The sequence below is a fragment of the Gadus chalcogrammus genome, chromosome 23 (genome assembly GCF_026213295.1).
Source record: "Gadus chalcogrammus isolate NIFS_2021 chromosome 23, NIFS_Gcha_1.0, whole genome shotgun sequence".
Classification (NCBI taxonomy): Eukaryota; Metazoa; Chordata; class Actinopteri; order Gadiformes; family Gadidae; genus Gadus; species Gadus chalcogrammus.
Genome location: NC_079434.1, coordinates 18,432,928 through 18,444,953, shown reverse-complemented (window position 1 = coordinate 18,444,953; position 12,026 = coordinate 18,432,928). Strand labels below are relative to the sequence as shown.

General features: G+C 44.2%; 2 long non-coding RNA genes across 7 annotated transcripts in view; both read left to right on the top strand.

The window, feature by feature from the left end:
* LOC130377463 (uncharacterized) overlaps positions 1-12,026 on the top strand; it is a 77,213-nt gene that overhangs the window by 30,113 nt on the left and 35,074 nt on the right. For 5 of the 6 annotated variants that reach the window (XR_008894173.1, XR_008894172.1, XR_008894168.1 and 2 more), the window contains 6 exons: positions 9,997-10,136; positions 10,271-10,351; positions 10,440-10,519; positions 10,626-10,704; positions 11,037-11,157; positions 11,343-11,544. This is a non-coding gene — a long non-coding RNA (uncharacterized LOC130377463). The remainder of the gene's footprint in view (positions 1-9,996; positions 10,137-10,270; positions 10,352-10,439; positions 10,520-10,625; positions 10,705-11,036; positions 11,158-11,342; positions 11,545-12,026) is intronic. The other variant, XR_008894169.1, reaches the window with a different exon arrangement.
* Positions 4,835-6,981, top strand: LOC130377467 (uncharacterized). Its single transcript, XR_008894181.1, has 3 exons — positions 4,835-4,928; positions 5,831-5,877; positions 6,027-6,981. It is a non-coding gene; the product is annotated as an uncharacterized LOC130377467 (long non-coding RNA).

Sequence of the window (12,026 nt, the reverse complement as noted above, 5' to 3'; positions counted from 1 at the left end):
CAGAATAGACGGGAATGAGCGCTGGTGGTGGGGAACAGGACACCCACTTGAAGAGGCCTCCCATGATCATCATCACCTCCCCCTCCCCCTCTTCCTCCTCCACCACCACCTCCACTGCCTCCTCCTCCTTCTTCACCTCCTTGTCCCCCTCCTCCTCTTCCCCTCCCCCTCCTCTATGATATGTAAACGAGCGGTTATGGTGGGAGCAGGACGCTCCCTTTAAGATGCCTCCCATGACCATCATCTCCCCCAGGCGGGGCTCCACGCTGGGCCACGGGGCGTCCCAGAGAGGGCAGCTCGTCGTTGCTGTCCACAGCGTCCACTTCTGGTGGACCAACCCCAAGGAAACATCAACAATCCCCACAGTAAGTAAGTAAGTAAAATCCATTCATAAGGCACATTTAAAAACTGTTTTCATTGGCCAAAGTGCTGTACATGGTGCAACCAAAGGCACATAATAGAACACAGGCCACCTTATATAGGTGGCCTGTTTTCAGACACTGGGTCAAAACCCAAAGTATATACACCGTCAATACAAAGACACATTCAGAAACATCATGACCGGGTTTCTTACTTGCAGGAGTGGATGACGTACAGCGCGTCGTTGAGGGTGATGCTGGTCTCTGCCATGTTGGTGGACAGGACGACCTGCAGGAGGCAGGGAACAACAACAGGAGATGGACAGGCAAGGGTGGATTCCAGGCAGCTGGGCAGGCAGAGGAGCACATGGGGTGGATGGCAGGCAGCTACGGGGTTGGTGATCCTGGGGCGAGGACAACGCGGAGAGTTAAAGGTCCCATGACATGCCACCAGGTGTGGTGTGATTAGCCGTTACAAGCCGTTTTGGAAATCGGCCCCTTATGACATCACAGGTGGGCGTGTCCACCTAGATGTGTGCTGGATAGATCAGTCTACCAGCCTACCCAGTGGACTGTAGCAAACGTTGCTCATCTCTCCGTCAAGTTATTAAAGATATGTGCACCTGTTTATGATTTGTATTTGTTAATGAACCATAAAGTTACAATCCATCTTGATGGATCCAAATTTTTCTGTATCACATGTAGTCGCATATGTCAGTATTCACTCTCTATCCCCTACCTGCTCCTTAATCACATCAGTATTCACTGCCTATCCCCTACCTGCTCCTTAATCACATCAGTATTCACTGCCTATCCCCTACCTGCTCCTTAATCACATATATCAGTATTCACTGTCTATCCCCTACCAGCTCCTTAATCACATATATCAGTACTCACTGTCTATCCCCTACCTGCTCCTTAATCACATATATCAGTACTCACTGTCTATCCCCTACCTGCTCCTTAATCACATATATCAGTACTCACTGTCTATCCCCTACCTGCTCCTTAATCACATATATCAGTACTCACTGTCTATCCCCTACCTGCTCCTTAATCACATATATCAGTACTCACTGTCTATCCCCTACCTGCTCCTTAATCACATCAGTATTCACTGTCCATCCCCTACCTGCTCCTTAATCACATATATCAGTACTCACTGTCTATCCCCTACCTGCTCCTTAATCACATATATCAGTACTCACTGTCTATCCCCTACCAGCTCCTTAATCACATCAGTATTCACTGCCTATCCCCTACCTGCTCCTTAATCACATATATCAGTATTCACTGTCTATCCCCTACCAGCTCCTTAATCACATATATCAGTACTCACTGTCTATCCCCTACCTGCTCCTTAATCCCATATATCAGTACTCACTGTCTATCCCCTACCTGCTCCTTAATCACATATATCAGTACTCACTGTCTATCCCCTACCTGCTCCTTAATCACATATATCAGTACTCACTGTCTATCCCCTACCTGCTCCTTAATCCCATATATCAGTATTCACTGTCTATCCCCTACCTGCTCCTTAATCACATATATCAGTACTCACTGTCTATCCCCTACCTGCTCCTTAATCACATCAGTATTCACTGTCCATCCCCTACCTGCTCCTTAATCACATACATCAGTATTCACTGTCTATCCCCTACCTTCTGCTTAATCACATATATCAGTACTCACTGTCTAGACTTTAGACTTTAGATTTGAACGATTTTAACTTACCTGCTCCTTGATCTCATATCAGTATTCACTGTAAGTAGTGTTGAAATAATGCGCATCTGTCTGTTAATCAAGCCATGTGTTGTTACTTATTGCATGTGGAGCCACTAGGGGGCAGTGAATCCACCTCGATGTAGTTCACCTTCTGGCCAACAAGAATAACGCGAAGGAGACACAAAGTGTGTGTGTGTGTGTGTGTGTGGGTGTGGGTGTGGGTGTGCACCACCTTGCTTTGGTACCTTTCTGAACACCTTCCGGCAAAAGGTGAAACAGTATGAGGAAGGAAAAAACAAGAGAAGAATCCAACCCAACAAGATTAATGATTTAACAAAGAGATAATAGAGGGAATAGCCCGGCCTAATAAAGAAACATAAATGACATGTGAACGTTGAATCCTGGCCCCTACGACCCAGTCTGACCCTGCTGTGTCTGATGGTACCGGTCATACAGTCAGGAGGTATTAAAAAAGTAATAGGGTGATGATTAAAATGATAATTAGAACCCCTAGGACTCCTAATGTGATCCAAACGCTCCAAAGTGGGCTAGAAGATAATCTCTCTGGAACAGAAAGAGAAAATATTTATTATTCTTTCTCTAATAAGGATGAGAATAATAACAATGACAGCAAGACACATCCTAATTCCTTCACAATAAACATGACCTACATTTTTTTGAAGATGGCTTATCAGTTACTGGCCCAATGAACATGGTTTAGTAAAGAAGACAACGGACACCCTTTCCTTACTCCCCCAAGTGTAAAAACACAATGTTGCATTTTACACCACAGATGTTTGATTGACTTTGGTCATTTAAAATACGAGTTATTAAAATGTTTTTTGTAATACTTTTATTTTTGTTTAAATTAATATTGATCTAATAAAAAAAAATACGTACTGGCAATGATGGAAAAGTATAACAAAATGGGGAACAACTTCACGTGACAAATGAAGAAAGAGGGAACAGAAATTGTTTGCTTTGCAAAAAACGTCTGCATTTTTATTTTCTTGCAGTGTATATTTTGTGCTTAATAACCATCAATATATGATTTCATTTCGTTTCAAATAATGTTTTTCTTGGAATTGGTATCCATTATTATCAATTTTATTTTCTGCTCTTCTCTTCAAACAAACCAATAAAGAAACAAAGAAAAGACAAATATTATGTCTCCTCCATTTCGGACACATTTCGCGCTTCCTCGGGATACCGAAGATAGGTGGTAGAGTTCCTCTTACCATCTCTCTGCCCTCCTCCGTGAAATGAGCAAACCGTCAGCAATGACTACACACACACACACACACACACACACACACACACACACACACACACACACACACATTTTATTTGGGGCTAAAGCCTCGGATGTTATTTAATTAGCCCCGAATATGATCTTAAATGAAAATTAAAAAGATAAAATAAAAATATTCATAAACATTTATAAGTAGCCTAGTCTAGATAGACATAGTCCTTCTGGCAAGAGAATAAACAACAAGTGTATTAACCTATCCTATCCCCTGTCAGATCTGTGCACGTGTGTGTGTGTGTGTGTGTGTGTGTGTGTGTGTGTGTGTGTGTGTGTGTGTGTGTGTGTGTGTGTGTGTGTGTGTGTGTGTGTGTGTGTGTGTGTGTGTGCCTCACTTGTATTAATTTGCTTAACTAACTTCAATGGAACTTTAGACATTTGGGGATAAGCAGCATAGCAGTCAGGTAGCTATTTAAAGCTATAATAAACAGCGTATTTCGTTTATTTAGATAAAGCATTATGAAAAAGTTTGCATGCACAATAAAGCATGTTCATTTTCACTCTGGGCTAAGCCCCGGATGTTTATGAATCCTAGAAATCTCCTCCCAAATCTATTCTCTAGAGTAGAGGCAATAAAAATGCGATATGCGTGGAAGAGAGGCGGAAGGAGAGGAGAAACTGATTAGAGGGGAGAAGGAGAAGAGAGAAGGGGGAGTAGTATTTAGTGACCAGAATGTATGTGTTTGTGTGTGTGTGTGTGTGGGGGGGGGGGGTATCTATATAGTTTGTATCTATATTAAGTTCATCTTTGGTGAGTGTCTATTTGGTGTGTTTATCCTTATGGTGTGTAACTATGGTGTGTGTGTGTGTGTGTGTTACTCTGTGGTGTATACCTATGGTTTGTATCTGTCGTTTGTGTGTGCATATGGTTTGTATCTATATGTTGTGTGTATCAATATTGTGTGTGAATCTATATGTGTGTATCTGTGGTGTGTGCGTGTGTGACAGTTTGACCACTGTCCCTGTCTGTTTAACTGCCCGTCAATAGCGCGCATTGATGGATAGTGCATGAACAGCAAACCTTCAAGCATACAATACACATACAAGCTCTTTATTCAAGCCACACACACTCACAAACAATCTCTCCCTCTCACCATGGCTCTGTACTGCAGACTAAAAGAGTCGGGGTGGGGCTGAGGTGTTTAAATATGGTGTCAGGAAACACCTGCTGCCACTGATTGGCCCAAATTGGGCCAAACCATTTTTCCTTGTGTAAAAGGAGGACACTGAACATTGACATTGGACATTAATGAGCGACAAGCCTAAATGCACAAGTGAAAATCACTGATCTAAAAGTTGAAATGAACTTTAACATGCATGCTGTGTATTTGATGAGTTTATTCATGGTTGACCTGCAATATGCCACAGTATTATAATCCCCCTGTTGATTGAGCCTGTCTAGTGGGAGGGGCCATGGGGTATAAAAGGGGTGAGCTGCTGTCCTGCTGACAGTCTGCTGGATGCTGTTGCCAGAAGAGGTTGTCTGTGTTGAGCAGGGTGCTCAGCTCTCCACGAGATGCTAAATATCTACTGAGGTGATTATTCCATCATGTTGTAAATTATGGTTAAATATACTCAGTGATTGAGTTTAATTTGCATTTATTTTGCTAATGGATTATGTGATTGATTGACACTATTTGAAGTACCGGTTTTTGATTTTGAATATGCTTGATTTATTAGAGAATATTTAATAATTGATTTTGATTGAATTATTTGTTTTTGGAATTGGGTTTGAATGTTTTTATGTTACTATTTTCAGATATTTGGGGGTTGGCCTCCTCTGTATACTTGGCACTTATCTGACACTGTGGGGGATTGAATGTTGTTAAAAACCTATTTGCAACTGTGTGCCTTGCCATCCTTTGGGTTTGAAAGTCCGGTGTATGACGGTTACATTACCTTCACGTGTGTGTGTGTGTGTGTGTGTGTGTGTGTGTGTGTGTGTGTGTGTGTGTGTGTGTGTGTGTGTGTGTGTGTGTGTGTGTGTGTGTGTGTGTGTGTGTGTGTGTGTGTGTGTGTGTGTGTGTGTGTGTCGCACAGTAAGGTGAATTGAAAGAAGACTTTTTTCGTTTTGAAGCATGAATCTAAATCCGACTCATCCCTTTAATTAAAATGAGGGAGGTCATTTAAGATCAAACACAGAGCTGAAATAGACTCTCACTGTTACCAAAAAGACCACAGGGCGCGGAACCTGCATTGAGTTCTACTAATTAGCTGCTGCAGCTCGCCTGCCAAGTGTTTTCTTAATTAGTTAATTGGTTGCATCTGGTGCGTTTCACTTAAGAGGGAACCGGACAGTACAGTGGTGTCTTCCACTGTTTGGCAGTGTAGCGTCTCCCAAACGTATGTTGTTGTGTTCACAGAAACCAGAACGTGTGTGTGTACTGTTTTGTTGAGGTCTGTTGTGACTTATTTAACATCTCTTCCTGTTTCACAGGTTAGAGACTTTTTGAGGTAAAGAGGAGCATCTCATCTGAACCTGATGTGAGTAGAATTGTGTTGCAAAGCACAACTGACGTGACTTGTATGTTGAATATAAATCACTGATAATGTGTGAAGGGGAATCGCGGATTGTGGTGGTTTAACTCTCATTTGAAATTTGGACCATGAGTAAACTGTTCCTTCCTTCAAAGGTCTATCATGGATATTTAACTGCAGTTCTGTGAGTATCCCAACTTAACCATGTAGATGAACTGCAAACTAAGTCATTAATATCTCATTACTCTTGGGCACATTGATGTATTTTGGCTTCCTGGTGAGTTAACCTGTTACCTGACGGTTGATCTGCGTAGTAAGGATGTTTTATTGGTTCATAGGTTACTTAGGTGTTTGTTTTATGTTGGTTTTAATGATTTGTTAAAATGGTTACAGGCTCCAAGTTATTGTTGTAAGCTGGAGCAATGGGTTGGGTTCTGACATCTGCAGTCTTCTTTCATTCTACTCTCCTGAGCTCTGCATCTTCATCACATGAGTGTTGCTTTACTGATGAGGGTGAGGTCTGAGTGAGCAGAGGTGCATACTGGGATACAGAGCTGTCTGAAGTCTACAGGTCTGTAGACACGCCCCCTCAGGGGAAACGGAGTGTTTGAGAATCTGTCGTGACGTCAGTTACATGGACTGGAATGTTCTTAAAGATGGAGACAGGGATTCAGAAGGAGAAACACCAGGGGGAGATGAGGGGGCTCCTCATCTCAACGGCTAAAACACAACTTCAGTCTGACAGAGAACCATGGAACACATTCAACAGTCTCCTCCAGGCATCGTGACTCCTCAGGAAGGTTTCATTTCCAAGGTCTTATTTGGGGCCATCCCCATATGGATCCTGCTCCTCAAGAGCCAGCCCCCTCCACTGGGTGGTCTTCTGAACAGATGACCTCCTCCCTGTCCTCAGGCTGACTAAAGCTGCACCGTTTGCATCTGTGAAGGCCCCTCATTCAGGAAACCACTTGACTACAAAGACATGACTTCAGAGACGTTGAATCAACCTGGGACATATTTTGGAGACGCAAAGCATAATCCATCACCAATGTGGGACGCCACTGAAGAATGTTGTGCATAATTTACATCTCTGGAGAAATTGGTTGTTCTGGTATGGGTACCCTGGCAGGAGGCCTGGGGAGGGGAGGGGAGGGGGGGGGGAAATGATGGATTGTTATTTGGCATGAGGTTTTTACCCTGCATGATTGTTTGGCCTTTTATGGCTCAGGTGTGTGTGTGTGTGTGTGTGTGTGTGTGTGTGTGTGTGTGTGTGTGTGTGTGTGTGTCCCACTCACACCTGGCATGGGGTTCTACGTGTGTGTCCGGCTTGCTTTGACCGTGATAATGTTCATACGGGGGTCTGTGTGTTTGGCTTGGGATATTGGAATGTTCAACTAAATCATACCTGATGGACGGCCACACGTTTACTCAAGGGCCTCCAGTAGACATGAAGAGCCCTGAGCGACGCTCCGCAGCGATATCCAACACGCTGGGCAGGAAGGAGAGTATCCAACTCAAGTGTAAAAGGATGCAAGCGGCGTGTTCAGATCAGTGACTTCAAATTAGGACTACACCAATCAGGATCAATGGAGGATTGACACCAAAAGGAATTCCACACGGAGAGTCTGACGTTGGAAAGGGACCTAAATGGATTTTCAAGATGACCTTCAGACCTGTAATGAGACGGCTGTTCCTACCTGGCCGGATTGATGAAGAGCCCTGTGGAAACCTTCACTGGGCTTCAAGGTATAAAGAGGAGAATGTTTCCATGGTACTCTGATGAACACCGTTGTTGTGTTCCACTGGCTGAGGGGAAGAACCCACACATCTTTCTCTTGACCGTTCTCCTCTGAGAATCCTGGTGCCATCTTGAAGGATATTCCAGCTCATGTAACTGATGTCACGACAGTTTCTTAAACACTTGGTTTCTCCTGAGGGGCGTGTCTATAGAACTGAAGACTTCAGACAGCACTGTATCCCAACATGCATCTCTGCTCACTCGGACCACACCCCCATGAGTAGGATGCAACACTCTAGTGATGGAGATGTAGAGTTTTATAAGTAACGAGGGAGCAGACTAAGGTGATTAGAACACAATGGAATGTCCAGTCTGTAAATCTTTAATCCATGAAGATGGTTGGATAGTTCAGGAATTGGGCTTTTTATTATGGGCAGTCCTTTCACTCGGATGCCCACGATGATGCCCATGATTTGCTGTTGGTGATGAGGTGGTCAGGGTGACGTTGCAGGGCTATGGTCGGCTCTCTGCTCAACGTTTAGATTTGCTCTGTATGGTTTATACCCGGAATAATCTAGATAATTGTAAAATGTATACACGGTTTTGTATTGAATGATTTTAGTTTTAAAGTTGTTGTGGGACGTACATGGTAGTTTGGTTCTTCGTATGGTTTTGAGTGATATAACTTGTACACACTGGGTGCATAATAATGTAAAGGTACACTGAATAGGAATGACCAACAGCAACAAACGGATCTCCTCAAGGTAAGTCTGTTGGCTGTGTTTTAATGAAGACCATCGCTGGACTTCAGGATCTTCCTCCGTTCAGCTCAAGGTGAGGCGCTGGTTCTGTTTTTTCTTTGGTTGGTTCCGGCCGGAATGTTCGGATTCCAGTCGGACGGTTTGTGCTTCCCGCCGTGGAAGGTTCTGAGTGCGGTCACTAGATTTAGTCCCAATGGTTAGCATAGAACGTTGTAGTCTTGACAACCATGAGAAACCACCTGGCAGTTTGTTGGACTGGAGTCCCCTGAGGGAATCTGGCGGAACGTTCTGGATTGTATTTGCGTAACCTCGAGCCGTTTCCTATTCTATTTCAGTCGGTTTCGATTGGGAATTGTTACCCCTATCTTAAACAACTTAAGTCTGATATTAAATACATACTCATGCGTACGTCGTACAATATGTTGATAAATTCCGATGGTTGCACCGTACTTTTAACCACGATGACGTGACGGGACTCTCACTGCGTACAAAACGGCGTTCTACTTGCGGGCCCATTTTTGACATCAGGGGAGGCTGAAAATCATTTCAAGGTGGAAGCTAATTTGACATTTCTTCAACGGAACCCAGCACCTGAATATGGCTGAGTATATTTGATTTAATATCGATACTGCTTAGAGTTCTTTGTTACTTCAACTTTTGTACGTTCTAAATATCTGCTGTCATTAATTGCCACAGAAGTTAAACCCTACCCAATGGAATGACGTTAAACAACGACTTTGGTTCAGTTACCAACTTCATTATATCAAAGCTAAAATAATGGCAGTCATTCCCACATGTTACAATAGAAGATACTCTAGTCTAGAACTGTACAAGGTTCAAAAGGTAACATGTAGTTTGTCCCAAGGTGTCTGCCTCCTCACCCAGAGCAAGACCTCCACCTCCTCACCCAGAGCCAGACCTCCACCTCCTCACCAAGAGACAGACCTCCACCTCCAGTCAGAAGTCCTCCAGAACAGGTCAGTGCTCTGTGTGAGTAGTCTTCTCAGGTCAGTTTCAATGCATGGCCTGAACCACTTCTTTAAACTTGTGGACAGCTCTGTCTTCATTCCCGAAAACGGGATGCTCATGTCTGGTCTCAAGTCTTTTCTAGCCTCGAGTTATAAAATAATAGTTCAATTAATTGTGCAACACTGTTTCGGATGAGTCAATTAAGTTTATTGTTGGGCAAATGCTGATATAAACCTGCTGCTGTAGCTGAACTGCGAGGCTGAGAGGCTGGGGACCAGAGGCTTGTGGTGCCAGGGTGGACCGGAGACTGAGGCTGGAGACCAGGGGCCCACAGCACCGGACCAGAGGGTAACCATCACCAAGCTCATCTGAAACACTAAAATCCACGGTAGTTTAGGTCTAGTTTTGATCATCTTATGACTTTAAATCTGTGCCAAGCTGTGATTTTAGTTAATTCATACGGGGGTTATGTAGTAGTCATGTGAGCCATTCATGTTACTAGTGCTCCTACGACCGTAGTGGATGAATTGCTGAATGCGACAATCTGCAGACATTGTCTAATTTAAGTGTTTAAATTTGTGAACCTCGGATGCAGAAGGTGGGGTGTGTTTCGTCCCCAGGTGATTTACTGCTGAGATGGACTGGGTTTGTAACCAGACCAGGAATCCATGTCTGGAGGAGCCGTGCTGAAGGAGCTGTTGGAGGAGTCGTGCTGAAGGCCCTGCCTTGTGGAGGCCCTGCCTTGTGGAGGCCCTGCCTTGTGGAGGCCCTGCCTGGTGAAGGACGTCTGTCATGGGGTAGATGGAGCTTGACTCGGAAGTGATCATCACACTCACTGCTACCACAAACTACCGGCGTTTGTACCATATATACCAGACGACTACATCTGTTTTACCACATATTGAAGCAAGACTTCCGCTGTGTTTTCCAGACTAGGACTCTTTCTGAGGAGAGCTGCTGGAGGAGCTGAGACGCTGGAGGACGACTAGGAATCGACCGACAAGGATTCCTCGTAAGTTTGTTTTTAGTTACATGGTTGACTTAAAGGGCAAAATACAGCTGTTATGCGTTAACCAACTACCGCTGTGTTTTCTTACTAGAACGTGTTCCTGGAGAGGAGGCGAGCTGGTAGGGGAGCCGTGAATCTGGAGGATGAACATCACTCTACAAACAAAGGATTGTAAGTTTGTATTAACCAAACAAACCGGGAATAAAGGGCTTAAAAATAAGACCAACTACATGTTCGTTACCAGACTGTGGGGCCAGACTCGCTCTGTTTGTTCCAGACCAGAACTCTGGCTGAGGAGAGCTGATGGAGGAGCCAAGACTCTGGGGGACGACATCGCTCCACCAACCAGGATCCTCGTAAGTTTGCCGAAAATAAACAGTAGACTTGTTGTAACGCAGGATTAGTTTGTCCTGTACAAGTTCCGGCATACTATTGTGGTTGTTTACCAGACAAACTACAGCTGCTACTTTGTTACGCGCCATTAGAGCCCAACTACTCCTGTGTTTGTGACCTTACATTAGAGCCCATCTACTACTGTGTTTGTTACCTTGCATTAGAGCCCATCGACTACTGTGTTTGTTACCTGATGTTAGAGCCCACCTACTCCTGTGTTTGTTACCTTTCATTAGAGACGAAGTACTCCTGTGTTTGTTACCTTACATCAGAGACAAATTGCGTTTCTAACCAGACCAGGAATCTGGAGGACTGATGGAGAAGCCGTACATCTGGAAGGAAAATCCTGAGGATCACCAGCACTCTACCATCAAGGATTCCTCATAAGTTTGCATTATCTGGACATGGTGGACTAGGTAGGGGGTTGGGGTTTCAACTCTCAAACCAATGGTGCCGGATTCAAGTCCTCAGAATACAATGATGTGTCCTTGAGCAAGGCGCCCTAAAGCCTGCCTGCTCCTTAAAGACTTATCTTTGGTTCAGATAATGTTGCATCTTTTGAATAATGAACCTAATCAATGTCCTTGTTTGGTCCGGGCAGACGCACTTGAGCTGAACCTCACCTGATCCTGTTTGGTCGGGGGTAGACACACCTGAGCTAAACCAGCCCTGATCCTGACATCCTGCTGGTCCCGTCTCCTCAGTTCATCTGAGCCTTGTCCTCCAGAAGACCTGCTGAGCTCAGCAGTCTGAGGCTGATGGATCAATGACCTCCAGTGGGAGTGATCTTCTTGACCCCACATGTAACCGTGTGCTTCCACACGCCTTTCCCTCACGTCTGTCACTAACCTCACTACTTCACTACTCTCTACTGCTTCCTCTTTTCTTCCTTCTCTCTGGTTCAAATCTTTACACTGAAGGCGCGTCTTCCTGCCCTCAGAGGGTTTAGCGTTAGGGTTGAGAGTCAGGGTTTAGAGTCAGGGACAGAGCTGGTCAGGGAGGACTGCTTTTACACAAACCTCTTCACTTGCTTTCGGAATGGTGGTGAAATTTCGAAAAGTTTAATTTGGAAAATGTTTTCCTCTGCGTTCCTTTATAAAATTGTATTACATTTCTGTCAAGTGTTTTTGTTTTCATATATTAAAATCCCACATTGACTTCTACATGTTTGGTGCGGTTCATTCAATTGTCCTTTCACTTGGTTAGTGTCAAGCTAAACTCCTGCAATACATTTAATATACATGATTGTTATTCAGCAATGTTCACATAATCCATTTTGTAAAAA